This window comes from Phocoena sinus, chromosome 19 (assembly GCF_008692025.1).
Source record: "Phocoena sinus isolate mPhoSin1 chromosome 19, mPhoSin1.pri, whole genome shotgun sequence".
Classification (NCBI taxonomy): Eukaryota; Metazoa; Chordata; class Mammalia; order Artiodactyla; family Phocoenidae; genus Phocoena; species Phocoena sinus.
In genome coordinates this window covers 47,467,132-47,483,896 of record NC_045781.1, presented here as the reverse complement: position 1 = coordinate 47,483,896, position 16,765 = coordinate 47,467,132, and the positions used below count along the sequence as shown (strand labels likewise).

Sequence of the window (16,765 nt, the reverse complement as noted above, 5' to 3'; positions counted from 1 at the left end):
CTGCCGATGCAGGGGACGCAGGTTCTTGCCCCAGTCCGGAAAGATCCCACATGCTGCGGAGCGGCTGGGCCCGTGAGCCATGGCCACTGAGTCTGTGCGTCTGGAGCCTGTGCTCCACAACAGGAGAGGCCACAACAGTGAGAGGCCCACGCACCGCAAAAAAAAAAAAAAACAACTATATGTATGTGTATGTATATATATATATATATATATATATATATATATAAAACAAGAAAGGAAATACGAAATAAAAAACAAAATGTGTACTGGTTGATGGATTTTCAATCTCAAATGTAGTGTTCAGTACACTATCAGGTCCTCAACAAACACTGGCAACTCCCTGTCCTTTAGCCACACATTTTCTCTGAACTTTACATTAACCCAGTGAAGACATGCTTTCTACTTGGGAGAGCCATGTGCAGAGACTGAAAATGTGAAAGAGTGTCTTCCTGAATTAGGCACTATGGTCATGTTGCCCAAGTGTGAAAATCACTTTTTTAAAAACCCTTTTGGGGACTTCCCTGGTGGTGCAGTGGTTAAAAATCTGCCTGCCAATGGAGGGATACGTGTTCGAGCCCTGGTCCGGGAAGATCCCACATGCTGTGGAGCAACTAAGCCCATGCACCACAACTACTGGGCCTGCGCTCTAGAGCCCACGAGCCACAACTACTGAAGCCTGTGCACCTAGAGCCCGGGCTCCGCAACAAGAGAATCCCGAGTACCACAATAAAGAGCAGCCCCCACTCGCTGCAACTAGAGAAACACCAGCGTGCAGCAACGAAGACCCAATGCAGCCAAAAAATTAATTAATTTATTATTTTTAAAAATCCTTTTGTACAGCTCCTGGCTGTGAGAAGACAACAGCTATAAGAGCTGGAATTCAGGTCTTGAATCCTCTATAGGAGTCCCCCCTGAAATTCACTGAGTTTAGAAGAAATGGTATTGGAGTACCTACTGGAAGCCAGGTCCAGTGCTAGATACTGGGAATACATTTCCCTTGGGGCCTTTTAGAGTTAGAAGGAATCCAAACCACATGGGGGTAGGAGGGATACTCCACAGCAGTGTTCAAGTTATGCATGGAGCAGAGAAAAGGGCACTTATGCTTGACTGGAGAAGTCAGAAAGATTTGATGAGGGAGGAAACTTGTAGGGGGCCTACAGCGTCATCCACCCCACCAGTGATAACTCCTGAAAGGCTTGCAGCCTCGCAAGCAAGGCCTACCTTGCTTACCAAACCACAGTGGACCTCTAGATTAAAAAACCCAAATTCTTCCAATGGTAACTGAACACCCTAGTTAGCATTCAATGTGGTTCTAATGATCTTTCCTTCAAGCAACACTAGTTTTCATCTCTTCTACTTATTCTTTCTTCTGTGTTGCCACCTAAAATACCTTCCTTTCCACTAGCCACTTACTCAAACCCTCTATTTTTTTTCACAGTCCGGCTCTAAACTTACTTCCTCCAAGAGGCATCTGTCTACATACAAATACTTCCTTCCCTATGATTTTCACTGTCATAAATGTGTTCAGATGTTATCTTGAAAGTCTCTGTTGTCTAAGAGCACCTTATCTCTCCACAGGGATTAAATTTCAAAAGGCAATGAAAGTAGGGTTCTAGAAGACTGTTCAAAAAGCAGGAGGTTGTGAGAGCAGTACTTCCCCTCCCTTACCCTCAACTTTCCCTGGGTAGTGTAGCAGCTACTGGTTTCTTGTTTTAAGTAAAGATATGTTCCCTCTATCCCCAGAATCTATGCTGGGGAGGAGCCCTCCAGCCTGAGGTTGTGAAGCATTTAATAAAAGAACATCAGGAAGTCAGTGGCTCCATTTAACAGCCCAGGTTCTCCAGATACAGGGAGGGTGGTCTCTGGGGGATTGTCCAGAGCTAAGTTGTATTAGTTTCCTAGGGCAGTAGCAACAAATTACTACAAACCTGGCAGCTTAACAGAAATATCTTCTCTCACAGTTCTACAGTCCAAAAGTCTGAAATCAAGGTGGACTCCCTCCAGAGGCTCTAGGTTGATAATCCATTCCACGTCTCTCCTAGCTTCTGATGACTGCCAACAATGTTCTTCCACGGCTTGTGGCTGTATCACTCTAGTCCCTGTCTTCGTGGTCACATTGCCTCCTCCCCTCCTCCCTGTTTCTCTGGCGAATCTCTCTCACAGGTGTTTCTCACAAGAAATTTACCACTGCATTTAGAGACCGCTTGGATAATCCAGAATGACCTCTTCATCTCATGATCCTTAGCTTAATTACATCTGCAAAGTCTCTTTTTCCAAATAGGACCACATTCACAGTTTCTGGGAATTAGTTCTCGGACAGCTTTTTGCAGGCCACCATTCAACCCACTGAGAGTATCAGGATAACCTAATTATCTAGATGATTACCATGATAACCTAATGTTGTCACTAACAGCGGTGGTTTACAAAGCATGCTCATCATTTAGATGAAGTATAGCAAATCATTAAGTTACCCCCTGCTCCTGAGCTATTGAAATTGTTCAAGGAGAACTGCTAGGTGCTTTGAGGAAAAAAGATGAATTAAGTCTTCTTTCATGGATATTATAATTCAGTAGGAAAAACAAACATGTACACAAGTGTAGGGAAGTTGAACGAAGGTGAAAATGCAATGCTTTGCAAAGAAGAGTAGGGGGAGAGTAAAGACCACTCGTTCCTTTTTCCTCTATTTCTTCCTCAACATTACTCCTTCTCACAAGCACTCAACACCTTATGTATATCACAAAATGCCCCATTAGCTGATGTTTTGGTTCATTTCTTTCATGGACACCAAAGGCAAGTGGACACCTTTGCTAAATGTAATCTTATGGAGTTCTCATGAACCCAAAATCTGTCATATTTAAAATACAGATTACATTAAAAAAAATACAGTAACTGCCCGATAAACTCGCAAATGAAAGCTATATATATGCTTTAGTATTGTTTCAAACTTATTTTCTTTAATAACGTGAGAATCTACAGGCTATATACAGTTGATCCTTGAACAACACAGGGGTTGGGGCACTGACCTACCATGAAGTCAATGCAAGGAGAATATCTATCCATTCTCTACCTTGCCCGCCCCCCCCCCCCCCGGGCTCCCCATATACAGAGAGCACTTCCTAAGTGGACATTAGCGAAATTCCAGGAATTCACCATGAAGTAGGGGGTCACCAAAAGTCTAAGTCAAGCAAAGGCTTATTAGCAGAGATGATGCCTAATTAAAGCGAAAAAGACAAACGAAATTGTGAGATATATATAAACCATTTCTATAAATTTCTTACAGCAACTTATCTAGACTCCCTGAGAATAAATATTTACATACTCTATGGTTGCTACGAAGTCTTTTCCTGAAGTTATTTTATCCTATCACCACTAAGAGGACGTGACGTGTTCCAGAGAAATAAACTGGAGAATCAGGCGTAGTTCTTTTGTATCAGCATCTAATTTAATGCTATCAGGAAAATCTAAGAAATATGAGGTTCTCTTGAAACATTAGAGATACAGAAGAAAAGATGCCTGTTTCTCTTCACTTCTGTGTTTAAACACAAACCAGTGGATGAAACTGTCCTCCTTAAAGTTATCAAAACACCAGCAGGATGGGACGCTGGCTTTTAAATCAAGATGCCAATATCTTGATACCAATGCCCCTATCTTGTACTACAGTCTTTTGGCCCACTTTTGGCTTCAGTTTCCTATTGAAAGAAATAACCACAGTGGAACACAGAACGTTCAAAAAAATCTTACTAAGGAGATTCCAGTCCAAGACGGTGACCTACACACCAAACTTGCAGCTACACGTGGAACAATTTCCTCTTGAAAAAAAAAAAAAACCTGAAAACTGGCTGAGCAGCGCCTACACCGCAGGCAAAGGAGAAAAGGAGCAGGTAGGAGAAGCCAGACACGGATGGCCATAAGCACCGCCCCTGGGCGGCAACCCACAGTCACAGGAGGGAGCTCAAACCCTGAGCTTCTCCCTGAGGAGTGAAGGCTCTGAACCCCACATGGGACACCCCCAACCTTTAAGACCTGCACCTGAGACATGAGCCCCCAAAACATCTAGCTTTGAAAACCAGTCACTTCACGATACCTGCCCTACAGCCATCCGAGAGACAGCTCTGGAAGGCCCGCGCTCAGACTCACCAGCCCTGGGTCCAGCGTGGAAGCCGCCTCCAGGGATGCCCCAACGGCTGGGGGACAGGCTCTGTTTGCTGGTCCAGAAGCATCGGCCTGAGGGGCAGGCCTCTGATTTAACATTTGGGAGACTGCTGGTGTTCTCTCCGAAGGAGGCTGGCAGGCAGCATCTCTGTGCCCTCCTTCCAGGGCCAGGATCTCTCAGGAGGGAGTTTTCACACGTGTCAGGTACCCGGTTTTACATCAAGGGCCCCAGTTTTATGTCAGACGCCCGGTTTTACCTCTGGTGCCCCAGCATTATGTCAGGCGCCTGGGTAGTCTGGCGCGCAGGTTTACATCGGGTGCCCGGTTTGACACAAGGTGCTGGGTTTTACATCTGGTCCCCCCGCTTTACAACCGTCGCCCCTGCTTCTCGTCAGGTGCCGTGGATTTACGTCAAGTGCCCCAGTTTTACGACTGGTGCCGGGTTTTATACCAGGCACCCGGTTTTACCTCAGATGCCAGCTTTACGTCAGGCACCGGGTTTACGTCAGGCGTCCGGTTTTACGTCAGGCGCAGAGCTTACGTCAGGCGTAGGGCTTATGAGAGGCGCCCGGTTTTATGTCAGGCTCCCAGTTTAACGTCGAGTGCCCGGGGTTTACATCAAGTGCCCCAGTTTTATGTCAGGTCCCAGGTTTACGTCAGGTACTCAGTAATACGTTAGGTGTCGTGGTTTTACATCAGTTTTACGTCAGACGCCCGGTTTTACGTCAGGCGCCGGCTTTACGCGAGGCACCGGGCTTACGTGACGCACCGGTTTTACGTCACGTGCCCCTGGGGTTTACAAGTGCCCCAGTTTTATGGCAGGTCACAGGTTTACAGAAGTAACACGTCAGGTGTCATGGTTTTACATCAGGTGCCTGGTTTTATGTCAGATGCCCCAGCTTTACATCTGATGCCCCGTTTGTTTGGGGTTTCTTTCTTTCTTTTTTTTTTTTTGAAGTAAAACTTTTATTATTTGCAGTTTACGAGAATATTTTAAAATAGTCAAAAGAATCTACATACAAACTAATAGAATTAGTAAATTATTTTAGCTAGGTAGGTCTCTGGATAGATGAAGAGACAAAAATTGTATTTTCATACACCAACACCAAAAAATTTGCAAGTGCAGTTTAAAATGAATTCCATTACAGAGCATGAAAAAATATTGGATATCTAAGGAAATAAGTAGATCCCCCTTATTTGTGGAGAATATGTTTTAAGACAGCAGTCCCCAGCCTTCTTGGCACCAGGGGCTGGTTTTGTGGAAAACAATTTTTCCACAGATCCGGGGGGAGGATACGTTCAGGCAGTAATGCCAGCAATGGGGAGCCATGGCGAGTGGCAGATGAAGCTTCACCCACTCACTCACCCGTTGCTCACCTCCTGCTGTGCGGCCCAGTTCGTAATAGGCTGTGGACCTGTATCACAGCCCGGGGGTTGGGGACCCCTGTTTTAAGACCTCCCCTCTCCAGTGGATGCCTGAAATCAAGGATAGTTCGAGACACTATGTATAAAGTTTTTCCTACACATATGTACCTCTGATAAAGTTTAACTTATAGTTACAGTAAGAGGTTAACAACAGTAACTAATAATAAAATACAACAGTTATAACAATATACCATAATAAAAGTTATATAAATGTGGTCTCTCTCTCTCTCTCTCTCTCTCTCTAAATATTTTGTTGTACAAATTTAATACCTTTTCTGTCTTTTAACTAAGCACTTACACACTGTGGCTGTATCTTTTGCAGTTTGAGGTGTGACAGCAAAACTAGCACAAATTTCTTTTTCCTTCACAACTTCATAGACAGAACATTTGTTCTTACTAGATCTTAGCAACCTCAGCACTTAACTTATTTTTTCCTTTATTAAGTCAAGAGCTTTCACCTTTTCACTTAAAGGAAGAACTTTATGGCTTCTCTTTGGTATATCTGAATTGCCAGCATCTCTACTCGTGCGCTTTGGGGCCATTGATAAGTAAAATAAGGTTTTCCTGAACACAAGCACTGTGATGCTGTGGTAACCAAGCAGGATCTACGGGGCCTTCTTGGGAAAGACCCCTCCCCACCAAGTCCCCTGCTTTGGGTCCTCTGTGAAGTACCTAATAACAGTATCAGATGAACATTTCCTGAGTTGTTTTACAGATGCTAAAACCACCACCAAGTGGAAGAGGTTAACTACTTGATGACCATGATGAGCATGTAGCCCCCAGACCTACTGGAGCCTCCGGATTAACAACGTTAACCCCTGTGACATCACCTTCTTACCTCACCATCAACCTTTCAGAGAATTGTGCCCGAGCTGATCACATACCCTGAGTGTCCTCTCCTTCACCTTGCCTTTAAAAATGCGCCCCTGAAACTCATCAGGGAGTTCAGGTGTTTTCGAACATTAGCTGTCCTGGACTCCTTGTCTGGTTCTTTACAGTAAACAGGGCACTTTCCTTCACCATAACCCGGTATCAGTAGATTGGCTTTACTGTGCATGGGCTAGCAGACCCAAATGTGGTTCAGTAACACAGTAACAGTTGATTTGATAACCAAGAGGGCTACTAGGTAAATAACAGGTGGGACAGAGCAGGAGGGCATGAGATTTCATCATGCTACTCAGAAAGGCGTGCAATTTAAAATTTATGAATTATGTCTGAAATTTTTCATTTAATATTTTCAGACTCTGGATTGGTGCCCCAGTTTTACGTCTGGTGCCCTGGGTTTTGTTTTGGTTTGGTTTTAAGGTCTTTATTGGAGTATAACTGCGTCACAATACTGTGTTAGTTTCTGTTGCACAGCAAAGCGAATCAGCTGTGTGTATACATATATCCCCATACGCCCTCCCTCTGGAGCCTCCCTCCCACCCGCCCCATCCCACCCCTCTAGGTCATCGCAAAGTGTGCCCTGATTTTTGAGGCTGCCTCCAGGGGACACCTCTACATCACCTGGCTCTGGTGGCCATGGGGCCTAGGCTTTCAGCCCCACAGCACTGTTTATATTTGCATATTTTAAAATCTTCTGCCTGAGGGTCTGGCTTCCAATCAGCCTGAGTCTAGGTTCTGACTGAGATTCCCCTGCTTTGGAACACCGACTGGTCTTAGCACACCCTCATGTACTACGAGCTATTAAAAATAAAATAGGCTGCTTGGACAGTCACTGAGGTTTGAGAGACAACAAGAGTGAGGCAGGATTGAACGGTCAGGCTCAACTCCTGCAGGAGGCCACTGCTTTAAGTCTGGCTGCTTTATCTAATGCATAGAAACCAACAGAGAGTCAAGCAAAATGAAGAAACAAAAGAATATGTTCCAAACAAAAGAACAAGACAAAACCTCAGAACCAAACCTTAATGAAAGAGAGATAAGTACATTATCTGTTAAGGAAAATCTTCCTGAGCACTGGTCAGTGGGATGAAGAAATGGGGGTGGCCAACACAGGCAAGATGGAGAAACACACCAGGAAAAATAAATAAACAAGAAAAATATTAGATACTGAAAAGTACTATGAAGAGTACTACTTATAATAGCATAATAAAATAGTAGTATTAAAATAGAGCTGATATGCAAGGTTTCTAAACCTTGGAACTTGATACTTTGGACTGGATAACTCTCTGTTGGGGGGGTGGGTTTCTTGTGCATGGAGGGATGTTTTCCAGTGTCCCTGGCTTCTACCTATTAGATGCCAGTAATATGACCCCTTCAGTTGTGACTCAAGACATTGCCAAGTGTCCCAGAGGGAGAGAGAAATCGCCCCCAGTTGAGCACCACTGCAATGGAGCCACCAGATGATACCTTTCAGCTCCAAATGTTTATCCTCATAATGAAACCAGAATACTGTACATAATGAACCTGCCCCATCCTCTCTTTTCAACCAACCTCTGTAATGATAGATGCCATCCTCTTCTGTACCTAACTGTAAAGCTTGCAGAACTGTTTGCCTCAATAACATTCCAAACCTGTATTGTAGGAACTGAAAACACCATCAGACCCTGTAAAATAGATGACAAGGTGTCCTGCACTATTGACATAGTTAAGAACCTCCAAGAATAGCGCTTCTAAGCTATTATCTGGAGACCAATAGGAATGTTGAAGAGTTTCTCCACATGAAAGCACTTATCTGCACAGTCATAAAAGATAACCCAGGGGCTTCCCTGGTGGCGCAGTGGTTAAGAGTCCACCTGCCGATGCAGGGGACACGGGTTCGTGCCCCGGTCTGGGAAGATCCCACATGCCGTGGAGTGGCTGGGCCCATGAGCCATGGCCGCTGAGCCTGCGCGTCCAGAGGCTGTGCTCCGCAATGGGAGAGGCCACAATAGTGAGAGGCAAAAAAAAAAAAAAAAAAAAAAAAAAATAACCCATTACCATGGAAGGAAATCAAAACTGCAATAAATTTCAAAAGAGAAGAATGAAGAGGAGTAGGCATAAAGGACTAGTAGAAAATCTCAAGTGAGAACATGCTCAACACAGAAAGGGGAGGAGGGCTGTGGAGGCCATGACTGCATTGTATAGAGAGTGACCTGGCACTGCCGGTGAACATGGAGACACTTAGAAAACAGATGCAAATACATCAAGAGGGTCTAGAGAGTACTGTTTAGAGAAGGCCTTTTCTCCGTCATCCAAATCATATTCAAATTAAGTTGAAACCATGACAAAGAAAACCTTTGTATTTGATTCTGGCCACTGAGAAATTCCATTTGGAAGCTGTTAAATAGCTCATGAAATTAAAACTCACACCTGAACTAAAAGTCTCCATCTTCCTTTGTTTGTGCTAAAATTTTAGGGCCGATCCCATAAAATATTTTTAGGACAGAAACTTCAAAAACTCTAGGAAACATGTTTAGTGATGATAAGAAGAAATCATTGAGCTATAGATATTTATGGCAAGTAAAAATTGGTTTTCATTAGTTACCTTTTCTAAATAATACTCTTACAGATTAAACTAATTTTTAATAGAGAATTGACATGACTCTACTTATCTTACAAGTTTCTCTATTTTACTTCTCTATTATATTAATATAATTTAAAGAAATAAAACACAGGAATCTTGAATTTTTTTTTAATTTTATTTAATTCTTGGCTCGTTGGGTCTTCATTGCAGCACGCAGGCTTTCTGGTTTTCTCTAGTTGTGATGAGCAGGGGCTACTCTTCCGGGGGCTACTCTCCATTGTGGTGCACGGGCTTCTCATTGCGGTGGCTTCTCTTGTTGCAGAGCACGGGCTCTAGGCACGCGGGCTGCAGTAGTTATGGTGCACAGGCTTAGTTGCTCCACGGCATGTGGGATCTTCCTGGACCAGGGATCGAACCTGTGTCTCCTGCATTGGCAGGCAGATTCTTAACCACTGCACCACCAGGGAAGTCCCAGAAATCTTGAATTTAAAAAAATATATAATGTTAGACCAACTGCTTCCTCTGTTTTTCAGAAGAGCTCAGATTTTATCACAGATTTCCCTTAAATAAGAAGTATGGGTTGGAAAGGGCACAGGAGTCAGACGCTTTAAAACACCTCTTCTACCATTCGCCAGCTACATGATTCTGTTAATTCATTTAATATTGCTGAGAACCAAGTTTCTCATATAGAGATTGGATATAACAATTATATACTATTCATGGGGTGGCTGTGAAAATAAAAAGAAATGGCATATGAGAAAAGGCTTTGCAAACCGTAAAGTTCTATCAAGTGCTGTTTTCTTATCATCTTATCATTGAATTAACATAAAATGTGGCCACAGTGTGGTTTACATAAAACATTCAAGCATGCAGATGACCAAGAGGTCCAGCTTGAAGAAACTTTAGTCAGGCTTCTTCCAGACTATAGACCCTGACCTCCCTTTCCTCAGAGGATTTTCTTTAGAAAACTTATAAATTCTTTCTTTGCCTATTTGATATGTAAATCTTTTTAAAAGCCTCTAACTCCTTGTACCTTCAAGGAATACCTTCCTCCAGGAGCTGGGAGCCATCACTTTGAAACAATAACATCAAGTCCCCCAATCTCCCAGTCTCTGTGGTAGGGTAGGAGCCCAACTTCCATGAGCACTTTGCTCCAAGTTGTAAAACTACCTTCTGTCATGAAGATAAGTTTACTTTTCCTTTGGGAAAGACCCATTAGCAAATACAGACAGCCTATGATCCCCCCATTCCCCAGCTATTCAAAACTCACCCACCCTTTATTTCAGCAGCGTTAAGTTCAGACTTTAGTTCTGGCCTTTCTCCTCTTTGCAACAGCCTTGAATAAAGTCTTCCTTGCCTGTTAAATTTTGTCCTGTACAATTCTGGTTTTGACACGTTTGCAGAAGAATGAAGATATATCCTAGGATTCATTTGCAGCAAAACTTAACAGCCCCCAACTCCACTTACGACTCACCCAGGTTATAGCTCACATTAGTCTCTTATAGACTGAAACCTCCTGGAGGTGAGTGACTAACCAAGTAACTGACCACATCTAACAATGTCCTCTCTATATAACCATGTATTTATGTATGTGGATCAACATGTAGTTATTACTGTTTTCAGTATACATATCAGAGTTTAACTTCTCAGAAGCCAGAGCACTTGAAATACTTCCACAGGTGGTAGATCTGGTGATGCTGCAAAGCAGGTTGCAAGAGAAACACATTTTTAAATCACTTTATTGAGGTGTGATTGACATACAAAAAGCTGTACGTATTTAATGCACATGACTTGAGTTTGGAGATAAGTATACACCCATGAATCCATCACCACAATCTATGCATCCATCACCTCCAAAAGTTTCCTCACACACTCCTTACTTATCATTTTTTGGGGGATAAGAACATTTAACATAAGATCTATCCTCTTACCAAATTTTTAAGTATATAATACAGTGTTGTTAACTATAGGCACTATGTTATACAGTAGATATCTAGGACTTATTCATCTTGTATAACTGAAACTTTGTACCCTTTGACTAACCGCAGTCCCTAGCAACCACAGTTCCAACTCACTGCTTCTATGATTTACTTTCCTCTTGTAAGTGGTATCATGCAGTATTTCTCCTGCTGTCTGGCTTATTTCACTTAGCATAATGCCCTCCAGGTTCATCCATATTGTCACAAATGGCAGGATCTCCTTTTTTAAGCTTGAATAACATTTCATTTTATGTGTTTGCCATATTTTCTTTAGCCATACATCTTTTGATTGCATTTAGGTTGCTTCCATGTCTTGGCTATCGTGAATAATGCTACAATGAACGTAAGAGTGAAGATCTCTATTCGAAATACTGATTTAATTTCCTTTTAACATATACCCAGAGTGATATTGCTGGATCATAGGGTAGTTCTAATTTATTTTGAGAAACTGCATACTGTTTTCCACAGTGGCTGCACCAACTTACATTCCCAGCAGTAGTGCACAAAGGTTCCCTCTTCTCATTCTCCCAACACATATCTTTTGTTTTTTGGTTTCTTTGTTTTTCTTTTTTTAAATATTTTTTTAATATTTCTTAAAATATTTATTTATTTACTTGGCAGCATCGGGTCTTAGTCGGGCACACAGGATTTTCATTGCCACGTGCAGGATCTTCCTTCTGGCGTGTGGCATCTTTCATTGCGGCATGCAGAATCTTTAGTTGCAGCATGTGGGATCTTTTTTAGTTGTGGCATGTGAACTCTTAGTTGTGACATGTGGGACCTAATTCCCTGACCAGGGATCGAACCCTGGGCCCCTGTGTTGGGAGCACAGTCTTAGCCACTAGACCACCAGGGACGTCCCCTGTCTTTTTTTTCTTTTTTTTAGTTAAGAGATTTTATTCTAATAGCTTGTAATTACAGTGCTTGTTTGTCGAAATGAAAACTGAAAACAAGTATACAAAACACTTGATTACTAACTGTGTTTTGAAAGCAGTAAGAGGTTCCACAACACCAAATAAACCAGTTCTGAGGTTTTCCCCAAGATAAAGTTTAACAGCTCCAGCTTCTTCAATGTTTATCAAAATACAAAAGATAAAAGTAGAGGTTATCATTTTTTGATGGCAAATCTGACCGTTGCAGGCTGAGAGAGTGAAAGCACATGTAGACAGGGGCTCCGAAGGGCTGGGGCTCAAGGATGACCACCCGCGCTCCTGCTGGTGAGACCCCAGAGAGCCCGGAGCAGGCAAGCAAGGGGACTGCAGGGCTCCCACTCAAACCAGAGCATTCCAACCTAAGTGCCCATGCTGACCCAAGAAAAGGCTGGGGTTCCTCCAAGGGGTCTGAGAGTGGCGGTTGCAGCCTCCAGCCCATCTCCTGGACGGCCATGTAAGCACAGATGCAAGCACAAACGCTATGGGGTGTGGGATGACCCAAGACAGAGCAAATCACATGGACCCTATCGTGACCATGCAGAATGGATCATAGCTGGTTCTGCCCCGTTTCATGTTCCCAATGGGAAACAGACCACTAGTGGACTGGACTCAGGCCATTACTGCAGAACCTACACTAGGCACATTTCTCCCTTCTGTGTGTTCAAGTGTTCTCCTTATCTTGTACTTGTAACTTTTTTTTTTTTTTTTTTGTGCTACGCGGGCCTCCCACTGCTGCGGCCTCTCCCGTTGTGGAGCACAGGTTCCGGACGCACAGGCCCAGCGGCCACGGCTCACGGGCCCAGCCTTTCCGCGGCATGTGGGATCCTCCCGGACCGGGGCACGAACCCGTGTCCCCTGCATCGCAGGCGGACTCTCAACCACTGCGCCACCAAGGAAGCCCTACTTGTAACTTTTTTTAAATGCACTGAATTTGGGTTAAAAACCAACCACCAAAATGGATCTCAACACAGATCTAAAGCCCAGAGGAGAAGCATCGGGCTTGTCTGACACAGCGACTCCTGGATGACCCGTGTGCCTAAAATCCCTTCTCAGTACTAAACAATGGGTTGGTTTTCTTTTTATAATAAAAAAAAAAATCTGAGTAATATTGCATAGGAGTACCAGAAACTGCTTCATTGCAAACAAAAGCTATTTACATTAAATAAAAACCCAGGTGCAGGCCGCGTCTGCACACTTACAGCGCGGGGAAGCACACTATGACCGACCATGGAGACAGCTTCTGGCACTCACACCCCAGGGGCACGCTTGCCACATGAGAGTAAAGCGAGGGTAGAAGGAGGGAGTGAGAGGGGAGGAGAGAGGAGTACAGCTCACTTCTGGTTCTGGAGCTGATTGGACAGCCAGTCCAGTCCCTCATAGAGCCCATCCCCGCTGGTGGCACAGGTGGCCTGAGTGTACCAGTTCCTGTGGCACAGAGAGTGCAGACCCAGCTTGTCTGTGATCTCAGCTGCATTCATGGCATTGGGGAGGTCCTGTTTGTTAGCAAACGCTGAGCAGAACGGCATCCCTGAGCGCATCTTCTGCCAGCATCCTCATAAGCTCCTCTCGGGCCTCATTCACACGCTCTCTGTCCTTGCTGTCAACCATGAAGATGAGACCTTGTGTGTTCTGGAAGAAGTGGTGCCACAGAGGCCGGATCTTGTCCTGGCCGCCCATGTCCCACACAGTGAAGCTGATGTTCTTGTATTCCACGGTTTCCACGTTGAAGCCTAGAGTGGGAATTGTGGTCACGATTTCACCCAGCTTCAGTTTGTACAGGATAGTGGTCTTTCCCACAGCATCTAGGCCCACCTTGAGAACGCACATTTCTTTTTTGCCAGAAAGGCCCTTGAAGAAGTTTGCAAAGTTATGCCCCACGCTGTAGACCCATGGGAGCAACACGGGCCAGAGAAACCCTCGGCGGCCGGCGCAGCTGCTACCCCGGCGCAGGCGCTGGTTTCGCTCCCACAAGATGGCGGCTCTGACGGCGCAACCCCCTGTTTTTTTTTAAATTATAGCCATCCTGACAGGTGTGAGGTGATATCTCATTGTGGTTTTGATTTGCATTTCCCTGATTACTGGTGATGTTGAGCACCTTTTCATATACCATTTGGCTATTTGTATGTCTTCCTTCAAAACCGATGCATTTCAATGCAACTTTAGAAAATAACGATTTGAAGATGGATTATAGATGTGTAAATATACAAATCTCAAGCAATAGCAATATCAAACATTTGTCAATATTAAACATAATTTAAACCTAGCTAATTTAGCTCTAAAATGATGCAGAAAGAATAGATGTGGCACAGGTACAAGACAAATGAGAAGTCTCAGGAAAAAATAGAGAATATAAAGCTCCACTCTTAAAATCCTTCTATAGTTTCCAGTTACTTAAAGCATAAAGTAAAACACCATAATACATCAAAAACTTTGGCCAAATCTGGACCAAATCAAATTTCTCCCCTTTCTCTCTTTGCATTTGCTTCTCCATCCCTTATACTCAGTGTCTCCTTGTGAATGGAGAGGAACTTCCCCCTACATCTCAGAAGCTGAAACAGCCAAATCTATTACTACAATCACCTAAAACCTTTTTTTACCTGAGGGGGTTTGCAAATGGGTCACACAATCACTGTGTCACACCCAAATCCAAAAGCCCTATGAAATCTCCTCCCATCTCAATATGACTAGGACTCTACATTTTTCAAGGCAAGTTCATCTATTACCTTTACCATCACTAGCAGTGAGTTTATTATTATTAAGTCCACTTTATTTGTGAGAAATCTGATGTTGATAGAGTTTATTTCTTGCAGCTTTATGACGTATACAAAAACTTCACGTATTTAATATGTACAATTAGATGCTGAGAGAGTGTAAATTTCTTACTTGTATCAAGATAGGGCTTAAGAAAGTCCTTCAGCCCATTTCTATGTGGGATAATCAGATCCCAGGAGTTATAAAAAGCAATCTCTAATTCCATACAGCCTGCTGTATGTTCCCAGAAGGGTGATAGGACTGAAATGCACCCAAAGTGATAAAAGATGGACATAACATCCCCAGGACAACCAACAGGGTTAACTTAAGTTTCTCCTGATTCCCCAGAGCAGCAGGTAAACACACAACACAGACTTAGAATGACAGGTGCTTCTCTGTATAGTCACAGGAACATAAAGGCCAGAGGGGCGGACTGGCCTTCTTCTCGGACCCAGGTTGAGCTTCCTGAAAAATCCTGCCTGCCTATGGAGTGCCTCTCCACATATAGGCTGTGTCATTATTGTCTAAGGCTGTGGAAACTGCCCCTCCAAAGGGAAGAATACTCCTGAGTCTCCAACTTCGTATAGCCATCACCATGCTGTTAAATCCTTTATCCTTTACCTACTTTAAAGGGATTTGTGTCTTTTGCGTTTGTCTCTTGATACCTCACTGTCAATCACTTTCTCCCTTGTGAAAAACATGCAGAGAATCACAAAATAAATAAATAGATTTGGTAGTTCAGAAATTCCAATTACATGCCCAATACCCTTCTACTTTCTGCTTAATATGTAAAGGAATCCTGTAATACAAACCTTATAAATCACAGAACTGATCCCAAAGTCTAAAATCAAAAAATAATAAAGGCTTTACTAGTGGGAAGCAGCCACATAGGATAGGGAGATCAGCTCGGTGCTTTGTGTCCACCTAGAGGGGTGAGATAGGGAAGGTGGGAGGGACACACAAGAGGGAGGAGATATGCGGATATATGTTTATGTATAGCCAATTCACTTTCTTATACAGCAGAAACTAACACACCATTGTAAAGCAATTATACTCCAGTAAAGATGTTAAAAAAAAAAAACCCTATCAGTGAGTGTCAAGTGACAATTAAGCTGCATCTGGTGGCAGGCTTTAAGTCAGAATCCGACACTTGTTTTAGTCCATGAGTAGCCCTCCCATTATTTTATTTACCACCTCCGTCCGCGCCTCTTTCCCACACTGCACACTTGTCTCATTCAGTTTTGGTAAGCCCACAAGCTAACCCTAGCCAAAATGAGTAAAAAACAAATGTCTCTGGAGAGCTTCTTTGAAAAGGGGGAAAGACCCAATGATGAGACAGCAGAAGACTCTAAGACTGCATTTAAAAGAAATCTGCATTTACAAGAAAATACCAAAAGTCCTACTTAAATTCGTTGCAACAGGTGATTCACATTATCCAAGCCCACTTTGTATAATATGTGGCTACCGGCTATCCAACAAAGCCATGAAACCTTCAAAACTACTCACCTGTCTCAGCTTTCAAAAGAGTTTGAGCATTACTTCCCAACCACAAAAGACCCCTGAACTGGGAAGGAATGGATCCGTGACCCATTTGTGAATAAGCCTGGTGAATCAATTTTGTCTGTGCTAGAAGAGGATCAACTGCTTGAGATCCCAAATGACGGTGACCCTAAAAGTCTGTTTGAAACAACTTCAAATCTCCATACGTTCTGGATTAAAGTCCAGGCAGAATATCCTGAGATTGCCACAAAAGCACTGAAAAGCCTGCTTCCATTTCCAACGTCCTATCCTTGTGAAGCAGGGTTTTCTGCAGTGACAGCGACCAAAACGAGATCACGGAGTAGACTGGACATAAGCAACACACGTCAGGTATCACTGTCTCCCATCGCCCCCAGATGGGACCATCTAGTAGCAGGAAAACAAGTTCAGGGCTCCCACTGATTCTGCACTATAGTGAATTGTATAATTATTTCATTATATATTACAATGTAATAATAATAGAAATAAAGTGCACAATAAGTGTAAAAAAAAGAAAAGAAAAAAAGCTTTAAAGTTGTTGACGGAACTCTGTTTCTGATTAG

The 16,765-nt window shown here is 43.3% G+C and overlaps 1 pseudogene; it reads right to left on the bottom strand.

The window, feature by feature from the left end:
• Positions 1-13,061: 13,061 nt before the first annotated feature.
• LOC116744764 lies at positions 13,062-14,910 on the bottom strand (annotated as a pseudogene).
• Positions 14,911-16,765: the final 1,855 nt, after the last annotated feature.